At 46.6% G+C, this 15,874-nt stretch overlaps 1 protein-coding gene across 11 annotated transcripts in view; it reads left to right on the top strand.

Annotated features, from left to right (window-relative positions):
• NCOA1 (nuclear receptor coactivator 1) overlaps positions 1–15,874 on the top strand; it is a 280,613-nt gene that overhangs the window by 45,820 nt on the left and 218,919 nt on the right. For 10 of the 11 annotated variants that reach the window (XM_019483805.2, XM_019483804.2, XM_019483802.2 and 7 more), the window contains exon 2: positions 10,833–10,980. The exons of the other annotated variant lie outside the window; for it this stretch is intronic. The gene's annotated coding sequence lies outside the window, so the exon portion shown is untranslated. The remainder of the gene's footprint in view (positions 1–10,832; positions 10,981–15,874) is intronic. 11 annotated transcript variants of the gene reach the window in all.

Genomic DNA, 15,874 nt, shown 5'->3' with positions numbered 1-15,874 from the left:
GGCGATGAAGCGATCGCTTGGGTCTACATGTGATGGGCAGCTAAGTTGCCATAGGGGTGTTCCCCCCCAGTATAGCGTGCCCCTACGGTGACGGAGCAGCAAAATCGAACTGTGCCTGGCACTCACAGCGCAGTATGGGCAGTTACTGCGCTGCGCTTTAATGTTTCCAAAAGGAAGTACTAAAGCGCAGTGCCGCAGCAACGTCGCCATACGGCAGCGTGTAGACGCGCCTTTTGTGCCGTTTTCCTTTTGCAGTCCACTGCTTGCCCATCTGTCCCACAAGTAGATATATGCAGAGGCCACCTGGAAAACAAAATGAAAGTTATTTGTAACTGGAGTTTTTTGAGATGGACTCTGCATACTGGTGCATGCTGCCCTGCCCACCTTTCCCTCTTCCTCAGCACGTCAGTGCTAGCTAGCCCTGCGGAGATGCTGGGAGGGACAGCGTGGAGGTGGGAGGAAGAGCAGAGAGCCGCGGGCCTCCTCTGTCGCTTTGCCCCTGAAACAGGAAGAGAGAAGGAGGAGCAGGCGACTGCTACCCGAGATGCTACCTTTTGCCTTCTTGGTAAAGCATTTGACCAGTGTTAGTGTGCAGAAGTCCAGTTACAAGAAAATAAACTTTTTTGAACCCTACCCCCCCATTGATTTGATTTCATTAAATTAGGAGCACAATAAAATTAATCTACCTCTAAAGACTACTGGCACAACAGTTTAAAACTCTGGCTGCTGCTTTGAATCAGTGCACAAAGTAATCCTTGTTTAAAAATCATCTAAGAGAACGGACAAAGGGACAGGCAAAATGAAGCAGTTCGGTGCATAGAGCAATTGCGTTTTTTTAACCTAATGATCAGCTTGTGCACATAGAACCAGATTTTGCCACTCCAGTTTGTGCTGAGCAATATCTTGCTTGATGATCTACCCCACTTATTACAGCATCAGCACCGGGTGCTAGGAAAACTAAATTTAGCTAGGTGCCTGAGCAGCAGATGCTCTCGGTGTAGTCTCACTTCTGGAAAGTAGCTGACAAATAGGCACGCATCACGCTCATCCGTTGGAGAAGTGTTTTAGATATTCACTGTCAACTCGTAAACTTGTACTTCAGCCTGGAACGGCTACATGAAAAATCTTTTTTTTCACTTTGCTCTTATACACTGGGTACTTTTTGGATATATCTAATGTCACCATTTTCCCTTTTAGTGAGCATGTAAAGGCGTATGAACACAAACAAGAACAAGTTGCCAACAGCACTGCATCAGAAGTGGGAATTTTTGTGCGTCGTTCTGTTCCAGGTGACAGCAGTGTTGGTAAAGGTGTTTGAGAAAATACCAGTGTGCCGCTCCGCTCTCTGTGTGGTTTGTGTTTGTGTCTGCCAGGCAGTGCAGTGTCAAAAGACAGAGAGTGGAGTTAGGGATTGAATCATAGAAATGAGGGTTGAAGGGACCTCAGGGGGTTGTATCTAGTCCAACCCCCTGCTCCAAGCAGGACCAGCCCCAACTACATAATTTACAGCCAAGGCTTTGTCTACCCGGGGCTTCAAAACCTCCAAGGATGGAGACTCCCCCACCTCTCTGTGTGACCTGTTCCAGTGTTTCACCACCCTCCTAGTGAGAGAATTTTTCCTAATATCCAACCTCAGCTTCCCTTGCTGCAGCTTGAGCCCATTGCTCCTTGTTCATCATCTGCCCCCACTGAGAACAGCCCAGCTCCATCCTCTTTGCAGCCCCCCTGCAGGGAGGTGAAGGCTGCTATTCAATCCCCCTCCGTCTTCTCTTCTGCTCACTAAATCAGGCCAGTTCCCTCAGCCTCTCCTCATCAGTCCTGTCCCACAGCCACAACCATTTTCCTTGCCCTCCGCTGGACTTTCTCCAATGTGTCCACATCCTTCCTATAGTGGGAGGCCAAAACTGGACATGACTCCAGATGTGGCCTCACCAGTGCCAGATAGAAGGGAAGAATCACTGCCCTTGACCTTTTGGGGGCAACTGGGACTTCATCCAGATTCATTTTGTAACCTCGGGCAAAACAATTTACTTTTCTGTGCCTGTAAGATGAGTATTGTCCTACTTGTAGGGCTGTTGGGTTTAATGCGGCAGCATGGGGGAGCGGTATTCTGGTGAGAGGCGATGCTATAAATGCTCTATATTGCTCAGGTTTAGCCAGCCCCACGTACAGTGCAAGGTGCACTAGCGTTGTGAAATGGCCACACCTGTACAGCGAGGAGGAGTGGCGCTGCGCGTCCAAACTCCAGACTGCTTTTTATTTCAAGTGTCAAGGACTCTCTCAAGGAGTGAAATGGAGAATGGCTGCAGGGGAAGTGGAGGGGTGAGAAAACTGGGGAAGGAAAAGGCAAAACCAGGCAACATAGCAGCTTGTTTTTGGATGTTTGTCCTACTTGGTTTAATTTCCTGGCAGTGTCCCACTCTGTGAGGAACAGAAATAAGTGGTGACAAACCAAGTATCCCCATGGAGTCTGGTCAGCGCTTTCATGTTATGCTTGGGCATATAATTCACTTAACGAGGCTCTGTGCTCTGGCTAGAGTTTCCATGTGTGCTCCTAAGTGAGCCATTGAAATCAAGTGGTCTGATAGTCAAGTTGCTGAAGGCCCAGCACTTCTCTCCCTTAGATGTGTTTCCTCGGGTATTCATATCGAAAACCTTGGCCTCTTCTTCCAAAAATGACTTGCCAGATCAGCAGGGGATTCACCCCACATTTCTGGCCCTGCATGAGCGAGTGAAACGTGCACCAAATCCAGCACCTGTCTCTGAGTAGTTCTAAAATAGTCATTTTTTTATTTTAATAATTTTGCTCAGCCTTGAAAAGCCTTTGCAGTATTACACGCTAAACAATTCCTTCTGAAGAATGTTTTAAAGCAGATAAGAGGAACAGTGCTTTAGACGTGTCTTCAGAAATGTAAACAGTCATAGCAATACTACAGTACTTTATGGTGTTCCTGTTCAAAGGCAAGTGCAAGTTTAGTTGGCACAAGCTGCAACTTGCATGTGAACAGGAGGTAATTATGATGAAGTGAGTTCACTTCAGACTTCAAACACTAGGGAGTTAATTTGCTGTAACATGATTGAAAACACAAAACGTTTGTAGATGGTTTGCTCCCAAGATAGAGAATTTCAGCAAGAAACGCATGTTTCGACACGATTTCTTTTGAAAAGTGCAGCCATTGAGACATGATGTCACTCATCAGATCCGGGACATACCGATGAGCGTGTTGATCGTTGTACTAATTAACGAGATGGTACCTTTGTAGAAGAGCCAAGAGGCCAACTGGAAGCCTACTCAAAGGACACGGCTTGTCACGGTTCTTGTTTGGCATCTCCGCTCTTTTCTAGGTTTGGGGGTGATTGGCTTATTGCTGCTGTCCTACTCTTATCTATCCGGGTAACATTTGGGAACCTCTTAAAGAAAATCAGTAATTCAATGAACATTGTAAAACCACTTCTGAAAACAAAGGCAGGACTTGAATCTTCAGCTGGCGTTTTTAGTCAATCCACATTCTGATATTTTAGACTCCTCTGTTGCTTATTGCCTTGATTTTTAACTATTGCTGCTGTTTGAGATTACATAAATAAGAACTGATGGTTTCCCTTCTTGGCACCAACTTCACATTCACTTTTGTTACTCATAACGCCTTCCCTGTTTTCAACACAAGCGTGGGCCCATGTGAAGTACGTTTTGCCGAGACTTTAACGTTCAAATTTAAAACAAAACACGATCTGGGTTTTGAAGGTTGCACCCTGACGTTTTCTAGACCGTGTTTTCAACTCCAGGGATAGGTTGCCTTGTTAAAGCCTCTGGGTCCACCAGAAGATCTCTTCTCAGGAAAGCGAGTATCCATGAGGTTTTGCAGGCGAGCTCTCATTTTCCAAGACTTGTGTGTTTTCTACTGTCACTTCTGAAGTCGACTTCACCAGCCCTGCCTTGTGGAAGCAGACTAGTGGGTCTAATACAGTGATCTATAGATGTAAGAGGTTGCATGGTCCAAGAGAAAAGTAATGGGATATAGAACATTTCACCCCTAGGTCACTGGTTGAAATATCTCCCAGGTTTAATAATGTGTTGACAGCTAAGGGAATAGCTCTGCTGTCTACACATGTTGCCCCTTGCCATAACGAAAAGCAAAGCTAAAGTTAAGAATATGAAACCAGAACTCTAGTTCTTACAATAAAGTGCAGAAGACAGTTTGACAGCTTGTTGGTCTCTGAAACGACCTGGCTGTTCCAGTCCAGTTTCCAGCGAATAGAAATATATATGGCAAAAGTCACTGCAGTGAAGAACTCTGCAGATGGATTTAGTTTGAGGTTGGGTGGCTATGAAAACTTAACTTTCCTCTTACGCAAGGAATTATTTCCTCCAGATGAGGAATTGGGGCATGATGATGGAGGACAGTGGGAAGATAAAATAGGATAACAGGAGTTTCTGGCTCATTTTGTGGGTTCATTTTTATTTTGGAGCATATAGGGCATGGGCTTAACACCGAGCAAATTCGTTTACATTCTGTGTCAGGATGGCGGGACCATAATTTTTAATGCAGGTATATGGGGGTGAAAAAGAGATGGTTAATACGCATTTTTGTGGAGGAGCCGATTTAGGTTGTCTATCTTGGCTGTTGTGGCCCGATGAAAGTGGGAAGAGGCAGTGATTGAACATAGTCATAGAAAATGGGGGTTGAAGGGAGCTCAAGAGGTCACATCGAGTCCAACCCCCTGCTCCAAGCAGGACCAGCCCCCACTGCGTCATCCCAGACAAGGCTTTGTCTAGTTGGGTTTTGAAAACCTCCAGGGATGGAGAGTGCACCACCTCTCTGGGGACCCAGAGAGCTGGGGAATCGAACCGGGAGCTAGATGTCGCTATCAGAGCAGTGCTCCCCCACCCCCTTTCCCCTCCTCCTTAGTTTTTGGTTCCCTGCAAGCCCGGCTCCAAAATTCTCCAAAAACTTTCTGAAACATTTTGGAGCCTTCCGATTCGTTTCAGAGCTGTTTTGGAGCCTTCTGTTTCCATTCGGATTTGATGTTTCGGGTGTCGCAACCACCGGAAACATCTCCAAAACGAAATGGCTGCTGAAGTTTCGCACAGCCCTACTTCACTACCCTCCTGGTGAGAAAGTCTTTCCTAATATCTAACCTCAACTTCCCTTGCTGCAGCTTGAGTCCATTGCTCCTTGTTCTGCCATCTGCCCCCACTGAGATCAGCCCAGCTCCATCCTCTTTGCAGCCCCCCTCGGTCTTTTCTTCTCCAGACTAAATCAGCCCATGTCCCTCAGCCTCTCCTCACCAGTCCTGTCCCCCCAGCCCCACAACCATTTTTGTTGCCCTCCGCTGGATCCTCTCCAATGTGTCCACATCCTTTCTGCAGTGGGGGGCCAAAACTGGACACAGGACCCCAGATGTGGCCTCCTCAGTGCTGAATAGAGGGAAGAATCAATCCCTCAATCTGCTGGCAGCGCTCCTCCCAATGCAGCCCGGGATGCCGGTAGCCTTCCTGGCACGAAGGGCACACTGCTGGCTCCTGTTCAACTTATTGCCCACTGTCACCCCCAGGTCAGGTCCTGCTGCTTAACCAGTCGGTCCCCAGCCTGTACCAGTGCATGGGATTGTTCCCTCCTAAGTGCAGGACATTGTACTTCTCTGTATTGAACCTCAAGAGATTCCCCTTTGGCTCAGCCCTCCAATTTGTCGAGACGTCTCTTCATCTGAGCCTGACCCTGCAGCGTATCTACTGCTCCCCAGGAGCTCTGTCCAGCACGTCGAAGAGTCTGGCTGTAACTCTCAAGTTGGCCAATTCAGATTATGAAGAATGGGACTCCCTTACCTAAAATCATTCTCCAAACTAATTTAGCCTCCTCATTGAATTGTTGATAAATTGTTGATAGCATCGCTTTTTCACAGTCATAAATTTGCCAGCCATGGCAAAATAATACTTGGCTCTTTTGTATAACACTTCTAAGTAGCTTTCTGGTAGTCTTTTGCCAAGAAGATTAGCATTTTCTGATGGGGAAACTGAGGCGTGCAAAGGTGCAGTGACTTGCCTGAAGTTGCCCAGGAGGCCAGGCTTTTCCTATAGGCTACAAACTACGTTGTCCGGGGGGTCCCCATGGACCAGCCGACGCTATACCGCAAGGCGGAGGTTGAGCATCCCGGCCTAGCAGCATTGCAGCGTGTTTTCCAGCCAGAAAGTTCTCGCCACGCTAGAAGTGATTCTCCGAGAGGCGGGTGATTCTCAGTGGAAATGGCTTCATTTTTTGCATACTTTTTATAACATGATGTGGGGGAGGGAGTGGCATTCATAGCGGAAAGTCTCTGATCACAGAAGTGTTCACACCCTTTTGTGTTCCTAGCATCGGTGTGATCTCATTGCAGACAGGCCCTCTCACTTCTTTTCCAGCGTCATAGAGCAGTTGGTTTAACCGAAGGGTTTTCCAGGCCCCACACTAATAGACTATCTTTCTTGTAACTATTACAAGTCTGCTGGTTGGCAAGATTAATTGGGCATCTCAAACAAAGTCGCTATTTCTAATTTAGTCGGTGAGCCGCAGAAAAGTATTTAATATAGATTCAGTGCCACGGCTGTCCTCTCGAAACCATTTTGTAGCTAATGGCCTGAAATACTCCAAGGCTGGAATGGACAACCCCTCAGATGCTCACAAAATGGCTCAAAAATCAGTCCCCAACCCCATCTGCTCCATAAAAACTTGAAGAATCCATGGAAGTTGTATGAAAGCTCAGTCACAAATGGCTTATTTCATAATCGTTTCTTGTTGTGCGGGCCCATGTGCAGTCATCTTGCTGGCATGCTGTAAGATGTTGCTTCTGGCTGTTCAGATCTTCAGAGCTTTTTCTCAAGGAAAAAAAAAATGTAGATTTTTTTCTGTGATAGTCCAGTAATCTTGGCTATTGATAAATGAAAATCTTGCCACTGAGATGGAACACAGATGCTTTTATTTGTAATTGTTTGCATTTTGGGAATGTGACCAGAAGTCCATGCTACTAAGCTGCTGATTCATATTTCCATCAGACGATGGAGGTATAAGGAGGCTGCAGGAACAGTTGCAAGAACCGGGAACACATGCAGTGCCTCCAATGAATGTCTCGCCATTAAACTAGTGCAAGCTAAGAACAAATGCATCTGCTTTTCAGACTAGCAGGATCCAAATGAAGGTATTGAAAGGATTTACATTTGCATTGCCTTGATTTTAAACCACTGATTTTTCCAAATGCGCGTGGACTATTTTGCAAAAGAAAAATCCAGTCTTTTTTGTCTTAGAGCAAAAAAAAAAGCGTGTGTGTGTGCGTCTTTTCTGTCTGTCTGGATTTTATGACTTTGGATTTTATGACACCAGGTCATCTCTTTTATAGACTGACCAGTAAGGTAGCATGCCTGGGGAGGAACTTGCAAGAGACAAGGCAGTATAATTCAATTCTTTTCATCCATAGTAGGAAGGAGGAGTTGCGTTTGAGCTATCCCCATTTTATATCGAGGGAAACTGCACTGGAGGGGGTGAGGCGATTCGGTGAGTAGGCCAGGGGCCCAGTCCCCTCTTCCGTCCTCCTTAGGGATGCTGCTCCCTCGTGCTGGCGTTGTGAGTATTTTAGGTCTGTTTGTAGAGCGCTCTGAACGACCTAAAGCGACACAAGTATTTGCTGAGGAGCCTTTCCGTGGGACGAGTTCAGAAGATGGATTGGCTTGTCTCCTGGCTGGTAAAGCAGATGGAGGCCCCTCGCACCTGCACGGTTACAGGGACGTGCTATAATCTTAAGCTGCATCTCCTTAGTTCAAACGCTAAGAGGATGCAGTACACTGGATTGCATTTCAAGCTTCCCCATGAATATTGTGACAAAAACTGGTGTGGGCTGTATATGCGACTTGACATTGCTTAGCCCCTGTAACGTGTGTGTAGGGGAGGATGGGGCTGTGGGTGTTAAATGGGCTCCACCTCCAGAGGATGGCTGTGGCGCCCGCTAGTGGCCACTCTGACCCTGTCCTGCCTTGCTAGTCTCTCTGGTTACCTGGCACACCTTAATGCCCAATTAATATCAATATGGGGGGCTGCCCTTGGAGACTGCAGCAAGTCTTGGGTGCTTTGCTCGTTGCTGGGTGGCCATGGACTGTCCCCAGTCCCTGCCAGAGCCAAGCATTGCTCGTTTCCCTGCCCCGTTGCTCTGGGCCCACTGGCCCTCTAGCCAAACTCTCTGCCCCATGAGCCCACTTGTACTCTGCCGGCAGTAATTGTGGCCTCTTGCCTCCCCCATAGCCATGCCCATGCCTCACGGGTCTTGCACTGCTCCCTGGGCTCTCTGGCTCTATACTGGTCTCACCCCAGCTGCTGCCTCTCACGGTCTCAGGCCACCTGATCTCAGCGCCTGATCAAAGCACAAATTACCTCCCAGGCACCCCCTGTAGCCTCTGATCACTCCTGTAGCCAGTGCTAAACCTTTGGTTAATGCAAGCCCTGAAGCAGGAACAAATAACTTACCCCCCTGTATACTGCTCCATTGCTCAAGATCAGGCTCAGGCCCTTTTCACCTCCCCTTCTGTTATCTAATCCGGCTCTCCCACGGCTCAGGTGCTGCTAACTCCCTAAGCAGCAGCTCAGCCTCCCGCTGCCTGCAATTTGCAGGCTAGGCCTGTAGCCCTTTAGCCTGGGGTGGGCAAAATACGGCCCATGGGCTGAATCCATCCCACTGCGGGTCTTTGTCCGGCCCGGTCCCGCCTGGTCCAGGCACTGTCCAGCCGTGGCATGCCCCACCACCCCCTGGGCATGCAGCAGGGCTGGGGCCACTCCGTGGCTGGACTGCCTTTCTAGGCAGCTCAGGTGGCGGCAGCTCCTTCCAGCTGCTGCCACCGCTGGCCCCAGCCCTGTGGTACCGGTGGGGTCTTGCACCGTATGGCCCCGTGCATCCTGCGCCTGCTCTGGGCTCGCTGGCACAGGCTCAGCAGTGGCAGCCCAGAAACTGCTGCTCAGCGCGGGGGACAAGCGGTCCCTCCCCATCACCATTGCAAGCCATTCCTGGTGCAGCCAGCGGAGCCCATGCCGGGCTGTCCTGCATCTGTGCTGCCGTCACCACCGCCTCTGGGCTGCAATCCCTCTTTGGAAAGTCCACTTTTAAATAAAACACCCTCGCGTTTTAAACCTTCCTTTCAGATTGACCAGCGTTTCTGTCCTGCTTCAGATATTTAGAAGGGGCGATGGCTGCAGCTTGGCTGGGCTTGAGAATAGCTGCCCCAAACATCTAGCAGTGCGGCTGGCCCTTTCTCCCTTCTGCTCCCCACGGGCTTGTAGCCTCTTCTGTTCACTTTGGAGCTGCAGGTAGCGGTTAGCACCTCCTTGCAAGGAGGAAACGCATCCCTCTGTGCTCTCTCCCGAGGTGTACATGTGAAAGGAGGTGCAGCCTGCCATCGACAGAGCAATGAATTTGATTTTGCTTGAAGGCTTGTCAAATGCTCAGAGTAAAACGATGGGAAAATACCAAGAGATTCCTTGCCCTGCCAGTTTTAAGAACCTGGGATATTAACTGAAACACTACATTTTTTCAGATGGAATGGGGATCTTTTCCCCCACCTTTTCATCCCTCCTGTCTCCCTCCCTCCCTCCCCGATGTCCCTATAAGGCAAATGCTACTAACGTGTTAGAACATAAGCAGGTAATAAACCCCCCTCATAATCAGTTAATCAAATATAGTTGAGCTGTAGCTCAAACAAAAATGATGAGCCCTGAGGCAGGCATTTATGGAGTGAGCTTCAGCAGCCTTTTTTCTGCAGGAGGTCAAACTAAATGATCAGAAACGGCCCTTTTTGGCCTGAGAAATACCTGTGGAAACCGAGTCATTTTTAAGTTTTAAGTTTTCAGTGCGGCCTCAGTTCAATGGTGACTATTACTGCTCCTAAGCAGTTTGAGCCAAACCAGGTTATGATTTTTTTTCCAAGTAGAAATTACATGCTCTGATTACACGTGATGCAAAATATTTTACTTTCGTTGTTCAGAAATACCTGAAATTACGCATTTAACCCCCTCTTGCACAGAAGACATCAGAAAAATAACATTCAGGTCAAGTATAAAGACACTTTGGTTCAGTATTTTCGAAGCTAGGAACAAAGTGTGTGTGTTTCTGTTGGTTTGGGCCTGGAACAGCATGGTCTTGACCAGATAACGTGCATTCTCGTTGCCAGTATTGCATTATGAATGGGTGATAGGGCAGAGATAAAGGAGCACAGGGCTAGAAGTTGCTCTTCTTATCTTAGCCCTGCTGCTGACTTGCTTGTCAGAAGAGGTAGCATCTAACTTTTTCCCCTGTTATGCAAATATCCCAGTGGGGAGAGCACAGGAAGGCTTTTCCTTGCTGGGTGAGGGGTCTCCCTCCCACAACAGCCAGGTACAAGTGTTGCATGATGTTCTCCAAGACCTTGGGGACCACGGTTGAGCTGATTTTGCATGGAGGGCAGCTGGATACTGCTGCAATGGTTGGGAAGACCCCAAAGCAGACACTGTGGTGCTTACGTTTCAATTAAGATGAGATGCTCTTATAGTGTCTGGAAGGGCGCGGGGGGAGATGAAGGAGTACTTCTGGTGAATTGGGGTCAGCGAGAGTAGACTTTCATCTCAAGCACCATTAACAGTGTTTTAGGATGCACCGATAAGATGATTGCAGAAGACCATCATCCTGGACCGCGAGGGATTGACTGATGGGTTAACAGTGTTATTTTGGACCTGCTCCTTCACCACAGTTTTCCTAAGGGGCTTTGTTTCTGCACCATCTCTGTGTTGGGCATACGCCTGTTACTTGTGCTATAGCTCTTTAGCCCTTTTTGTTATCTGTTCTAGAGTTGGCTGGCTAAGAAATTGCCAAGGCAGCTGGAATTACTGAGACACCCACAGAAAAGCAGGAAGACTACTACCGCTGCTGCTGCAAAATGGCAGACGATTGAGCTAGAGAGTACAGGCGGTGAAAGGAAAGCAGTATTTCAAGGAGGTAAGAAGGGCACGCTTTTGCAACGCTAAATCCCAGCGGTAGCTTTGATAACATTTATACAAGCTTTGATGTATTTGCCATCTAATTTTAATTCTGAAAATGAAATGCAACTGCTCAGGTCTGGTTCAAGAAGCAGGAGGGTCAGTGGTAGTTAGCTTTTTGTTATAGTATTACATCAGTCTCCCCTACCTTGTTGATTCAGGTTGCTTTATCCAGTCAACTGGTGTTGGAATCATCCTTTCTGTCCCACCGGATCGCTGTTCTTCCTTTGAAAACGTGAGGGTCACTGCTTTTCCTCTCTTTCCTGCTTGTAATATAGGGAGGCTGCTAACGTGCTCCTCTGTCAGCGCTAGGATCATTACCTTCAGTGATATGATCTTCATCTCTCTGCCAGGACAAGATGAAGATACAAATGCAATCCTCAGCTTCCTATCCTGCTTGTCCACTTCTGGGGGAAGACCCATGCTGGTACTCGCATAGGTTTCCTGTCATAAGGGACGGTTAGATCATGTGGTCTGGCCTCCTTATTGGTGCAGACCTTAAAATTTCAAGCCGTTACTCCTGTGTTGAATGACCTCACTTCTGTATTGCATGCCCTACCTCCTTGTTCATTGCCTAGGAGGAGTAACTGAAGTGCCAGAGAAGGTGTGCCTCCTGTTCCTGCGGTCCGTTCCTGCAAAGCCTTGCTTGGTGAAGGGATATGATTCGTATGGCCTAGTAGTGGGCAGGGAACATATGGGACTTCTGGAATTAATTCCCAGCCAAGAAACCATGCAGATAGTGCAGGTTGGAAATGCAGATTAATTCACAGCATGGTTACAACGCTGCGGTTTGAAATAAGAAACCCAAACCAAAATTCCCCATAAAGGAAACGGGGAGTTGATAATAAAAATTTGGCCACTGAACTTCCTCTGTATAAACTTATGTCCTCTCTTCCAAGTAACCCTTTCTCTCTAAAGCAATATCAAGGTTTTCACCAGGACTTACAAGCAATCTGGGTCATCATTAGACTGTACCCTACGATTCTCATCTTGGTTGGTGCCTGTGTGCAGATTGCTTGGGCAGGAGCCCCGCTGTTGCAGTTTTGTTTGGCCCCTCTGCATTAGGTCTGCCCATACGGCTCAGGCCCTTCTTAGCTTCAGATCTTCCCGTTCAGAGATGTTCTTATCTTTTAGCATTCTTGGCCTCGCACACAACCCCTTGTAGAGAGGCCACACTGTTTGCCTTTAAAAACACTTGCCATATTTTCAGAACTGTTTGTTTGAACTCTACTGTATTTCACAATATGAAGAGCCCTCGGAGTGAACTTGGACGTGGCGGGGGGGGATGGCATTTTGGTTTATAGATGCCCACTGGTTTCGCTGCTTGAAATTGCTCCTCTGTGTACAGGTGCATCCGTCCCCTTCGGTACTGGCCTGGTGCTGCAGCATTTGGTTACTGTTGTGAATTCATGGAATTATAATCTCATTGTTTGCTTAGTATTAATATGCTTTGTCTCATTCAATTACCATCCAGGGATTATAGTAAACATGGTACTTATTTGTATTCATATCCAGGCTATTTATATTTGCTGTGTCTTATACCTGTCATCTAAGCATCTTAAATATCCTTTAATTATAAGGAGAAGAGGGAGGCATTACCTCTCTTGAACTTCTGAAGGGTCAGGTGTTTCTAAAAAAAGCTCCATCACCCCATCTGCCTCCTGGTTTTAGTGTTAGGCTGGGACATCGCAGGAGGATCAAGGAACTTGCCCCTGTTGCTTGTGTGAAGATTGCTTTTCCCCGTAAACCAGCTACATAGAAACCTCGAAATAGGGCTTAGATCAGGGGCTGGCAGCATTTTTCGGCAGAGTGCCCAAACCCTCCTCAACCTTGATTTTTATAAGATGTTGGCATGCCGGGGTGGATAGCAGGGGAGCTGCGAGGGGCCCGTAGCCCCGGCCCCTTCCCCAAGGCGTGCATGCCGAGCTAAATGCCTTCATGTGCCACGCTCTGGCACGCGTGCTGGGGTTGGCTGCCCCTGTTTTACAGAGAACTGGGTCTGCTATCGTTTACCTAGGAGTCCATAAAGACGGTATCCGATCACAGTGTCAGGGCCCCAGTATGTTAGAAATGTGTAGGTGGAGACTCAAAGTTTGAGCCTGTGAAAAAGGCTCAGCCTCTTTGATGTACGTGTGCTTGAATGAGCCCTGACAGTTCCCTGTATCTTGCAGGATTAGTCCTTTGAGCTGCCGCAGGTTTTTGCCCCCTCTTTTTCTTTTCCCCTTCCTGTAGCCAATCTCTGGCATGTTCCTCTCTGCAAATCTTCTTGCGACAGCTTCTGCAAATGTTGCCTCAATCTTTCAGTCTGCCAGATGCAACCGCTTCTACAACATGAAGATTTCTTTGCAGAGTTATGATATGCAAGGAAAGGCCCTTAATTTTTTTTTTTTAAGCAAGAACTTATGTGGGTTGGCAGCCTTCACTAAAAATGTACACACTCTCAGTATTTGGTGGTTCGTGCTCCCAGATGGAGTGGTAGAAGCAGTTTCACAGGGAGATCAGCGGAGCCAGAACTTTCTGCTGTGTGTGTATACATTATATACATGTATAAAATAGACGTCATTACTTGCTGTGCCCTCAGAAGACCTGATAGCTCAAAAATGTGAAGAATTTCCAAATCAGGTGGTATTACCGTGCTAAAAAAAGTCAACTGTAATTAACATGCAAAAACCTGGCATAATGGAGTTCACAGTAAAATCACCGTGCTCAGACTTGAGTATATCTTATCCAATACAAACTCTCCAATAACTGCTTTGGTTTTATCCTCATCTGGTTTAGAAACGGACATAGAAAAAAGCCCGGAGCAACTTCACCAGCCTGTTGGGATTGAAACTATAAAAAATAAATAAATAAAATGAAATTTTAATTTGGAACAAAAAACCCCAACTATTAAAGTAGTTAGCCACATTTTTTTAATCCGAACTGCCGCTGCTCAGGTCGTCATTGCTGGTGAATTTTGCATCAAGGTCTGTGCATCACTTAAGTCAGAAGCAGGATGACTGTACAGGAGTCGCATTCACTTAAGTGTATTCTGACTCATCTGGCCACCCAGGTTTTTCAACATCTTCATTAGATTTAATAGAACAGAAACAGTGGAACTGACACAATGAAGTTTTCATACTTGTCTCAACTTGACCAGGACATAAGACTTCCCTGCAGTAGTTGGAAGTATTAAATCGGTTTGGAATTGCTGCTTTTTAACATACTCAGAAAGGCCACAGTCTTGTCTCCTTTTTAGTACACTTACAGTTACTGGTACTTTCACCTCAACTTTGCTTATTTCAGGGTCTCTAAAATTACAAGTGCAGGACAGTTTGTCTCATCCAGGTATTGGCTGATACAGTTTTAAAAACACAGAACTTGTAATTACTTGAAGTTTGACTTTCAGCTGCATATCTTTTTGCCACATGGAAATAACATTAAAAAACAGCCCCTAAAACCACTTAGTCTTCCATAATAGATCATCTCTGCTGGATTACTTAAAGACTGATCACTTATGAAATATCTCCCTTTGGAGAGGCTAAAAATTCTCAGTCCCAAATAAAATAAAATAAAATAAATCTGGAAATCACCATTCACTACTAATGCTGTCTGGAATCAGGCTGAAGAAGTTTACAAATGACAGAAACCACGTTTATCGCTGCTGGCTTTGGGGAGAAAAGGAGTGCCAAGCAGAATGGGGAGTACTGAACTGTGCAAGCCATTACTGTGAGCGACTTAATTTTGAGCCAGACTTGTCCTAAAAAGACAGACTGACTGTTTTCTTAACCGAGAACGCAGATGATAGTCCAGAAGTTATTGTTTCCATACAGCCTCACAATTAATCTACTCTAATCGTTGTTGAATACCACGAAGAGGGAAAAGGAAGACATCCGTGTGTTTTGAATACTGGAAAAAAATGCAAATATCCAAGTTTTGTGCGTTGCTTTTGTGCTTTGTGACATGAAACTTGAGTAACGACTTAAGTATAACATTCATTAATTCTTACACACTATGCGTTTTGTGGTACCAGGATAAATTAATTAAATAGTAGAGTAAATAGGGTCTTCGGTATATAGTTCAGACTCGGAGAGTGGGTTAAGAATACAATATAAAGCTAAAAAATTGTTTCAGCTTACAAGGGGAAATTCTTCCAAATGTATAACAATAAGCCTGATAAAGCTACTTGGTATCCTAGGGATTTCGTGTATAAGTCTGATGGCTCCTTTGTTTGCTAGCAGAAAGCTTCATATTTAATTCTTCAAGTGTTGGCAAAATGAGAGATCGTGTTGCCAGACCTTTGTGTGGGTGGAAGGATGGTTGCTGCTGCCGTTTCTTGCCCCAGATCCTTCTGCATACTTGCTTGGTAATCTGCATAACGAAGGGTGGGTAACCCAGGCATGGGATGGAGACCACTTGCTGTGCCCCTGCAGTTGATGTGCTCAGTGGACTGCAGTCCAGCCCCGGGGCATAGTCTCTCTGTAGGTAGCCTGGTTTTCGTTGGATCCTGTGTTCCTGGGTTTTCTGGATCGATCCCACAGTCTGTTCAGCTAGAGGCAAGTCGAGGCCGAGCTCTAACTCCTGCAGATAAGTGAGAGAAAGAGACTTCAAGAGGAACAGCCCGGAGGTGCTGGCCCTTTTTAAATTTTGTCATGGGTTTTCCCATGGGATGGGAGACTCCAACTAATAGTGAGGAGCTTTGTCTTTCTGAACTAATTGGGCGTGAAGATGAGGTTGTCTGCTTATTGGTGGGCTGGAAGTACTACAGATTTGAGTGCTTGAATTCCAAGGAGAGTCTGGCATAAATACTTCGGCGTTGCGTGCTAGAGCGCGTTGGGCCAGTATGGGTAAAACATCCTGTTTCTGTAACCATT

The sequence above is a fragment of the Alligator mississippiensis genome, chromosome 1 (assembly GCF_030867095.1).
Source record: "Alligator mississippiensis isolate rAllMis1 chromosome 1, rAllMis1, whole genome shotgun sequence".
NCBI classification, from domain to species: Eukaryota; Metazoa; Chordata; order Crocodylia; family Alligatoridae; genus Alligator; species Alligator mississippiensis.
This window is presented reverse-complemented; position numbering and strand designations above follow the sequence as displayed.